Source organism: Polyergus mexicanus, unplaced genomic scaffold, assembly GCF_030449975.1.
Source record: "Polyergus mexicanus isolate NDT 795.1 unplaced genomic scaffold, iyPolMexi1.0 SCAF_145, whole genome shotgun sequence".
NCBI lineage: Eukaryota > Metazoa > Arthropoda > Insecta > Hymenoptera > Formicidae > Polyergus > Polyergus mexicanus.
This window is the reverse complement of record NW_027223465.1, coordinates 10001-12500: the sequence shown is the minus strand read 5'-3', so window position 1 is coordinate 12500 and position 2500 is coordinate 10001.

The following is a 2500-nucleotide window of genomic DNA, read 5'->3' as shown; positions in this document are numbered from 1 at the left end:
GAGTGTGCACGTCTAGGAGGTAGCCGGCGGTCTCCTCTAAAGTCTTCGTGGAATATTCGCCACACCGGAGTGTGCTGAGCACCCCCTCAACTTGGAGTTTTCTCGCCTGGAGTTTATATACGAATCCCCAGGGCTCCGAGTTACCGTGCGATGTGACAAACTTCCGCCAGCTCGCAAGCTTCGCCTTCCTCACCTCTCTGCCGTATTTCCGCAAAGAAGAGCGGTATTCCAACTTCAGAGAAAGGTAAGTGGGCTTGTCCCGCCCTCTCTGGAGTGCACGCCTCTTTCTGTATACTCCCTTTTTGAGTATAGTTAATTCGACCGTCCACCACGGGTTGGACTTCCTAAATCGTCTTTTTCTTGGCATCGACGCGGAACAGGCTTCGGTGAGTACCGCTGCCAACGTCTCCGCCATCTCATCTACTCTATTCGCAGAACGGACATCGAGGACCTCCAGTCTCGATCTTGAAAGATTAGTCAAGCTCTCGGAGAACCGCTCCCAATCAGCCCGACGAGTGTCAAACCTCATGTTCGCGGCACCCCGATCTCCACCTGACCCCTTTGGCACCCTCAATCTGATGTCGACTGCGTTGTGGTCGCTGGTCGTCCAGTCGGGCCTCACCTTCCAATCATTGATGAATTTGTTCATGGAGGACGACGTCAAGGTTACATCGATGAAAGACGAACCTCTTGCCGTCCAAAAGGTGGGTCCCTGTCCGACATCATTCACCACGTTTACTCCATATGCTCGGATGAGGTCTTCAAATTTCGCACCTCTTTCGTCTGTCTCTTGGAGACCCCAGAGTGACGACCGAGCATTGGCGTCTACTGCCACTAACAATCTCTTCCCCCTCAGCGAATGAAGCACCACTTCGAGGTGTCTGAGGTATTTCTCTATCTCGTCGCTGTACTGGAAGTAGCACGATGCGACGTAGAAAGAAAAATTGGGAGCCTGCACTTCCACACAGACGCAATGTGTCGTGCTAAGCTGCGAGACAAACACCATTTGGAATTGAGGGTTACAGACTGCCACTGCAGCCCAGGGGCGTTCTGAGCATACAGCAGCTACCCTCATATTCTTCCCTAAGCCAACGAAGGTGTGGCTCTTGCCATGCTTCTTGACGTGCAACTCCTGCAATAACAGGACGTCAAGTCGCTTTTCGGCGACAAGCTGACGCACCTCACCCGTAACTACAGCTGAACGCCTCATGTTCAGCTGCAGTATCCTCACTCCCGTGGACGCAAATGAGGAAAAGGGGACGCTACTTGCCGGAGCTTGTTGCTGCGGCTGCGAAGAGGAACCCGGATCACATACACTATGGGGTTCTAATTGGGAAACATTCGCGTATCTAATCTTATTTTCTACGGCGGGGTTTTTCGCGGAACTATTCGCGGAACTAATCGCGGGTCTAATCGCGGATACTAATCTTGTGCTAGATTCCCTATTCCTAATTTCTTCTTCCCGGTCGATGATTGCCGGTGAAGACCTTATTAAGCTGTTCCTACTATCGCATCGCGTTAACAAAACTCGAACGGCGCGAAGGCCGCAACCTTGGGGCTGTGCGCAAAGTCGTTTTACGTCGCGGAATCGCTCGGGCACAGCTTGGTGAGGCGCTCTCGAGGAAGCGGAGGCTGTCTCCAAGCGCGCGCACGAGCGTACTCGCGACTCGACGACAGGCACGTCCCTTGCCTCCCTAATAGCAGCTGCACCTGGCGGGAAGCGATCTGCCAGGCGGGCACTCCTCCTCACCAAAATTTTTAGAAAATTATTCATCATTTTTGTTCCCACGAGTACGGTGGAAAAGAAGTCGAGCAGCGCAGAGCCACCATTACGCCGCCAAGCCTATATACAACGGGGGGACAGCAGGTACCCCGAGGTGGTGGACCGCTAGCGACCGCGATTTTTTCGTCTTCGCGGCCATTCAGACTATCGGCACGATCCTTGACCTTAGCCTTAAGACGGGCGCCATTAGGAGGAAACGCCTACCTATCTATCTATTTCTAATGCGTCGATTTTCCTACCACAACGGACGAGTTGGAAATAAACGACCGGGCGATAATAATGAAAAACGACGACAAAGGATGGAAGCCTGAAAAGAGAAAAGTATTAGTAACCCCCGGTTCCGTCGCCGCTGGGTCTGAGACCTCAGAAGCGCAGGGCCCGGTGGGTGAGTACAACAGCCCCTGTCTCTCTCCACTGTACCGAGGCACAACAGAGACAAACGGATGGGGTTGGGCTGCCGGGAGATTGGATGTAGAGGGGATAGGAAAGCCGAGTACGGGAACGTGACCCTAGCCACTGCAGGCTCCCCACTTCTTAAAAGTGCGTTGCCCACAAGGCCACAGACACGTTCCACCAACGCTTCTAGGTGCGCTCGCTACATAAGAGCCATTTGGTCAATCTGACACCGACTCGTAGCTATGCTGTATTAAGGGATTGGTAAAAGCGACAGAGTAGACAGATCAATGAAAGTGTTAGTAATGAAGTTGTTAGTGAGAG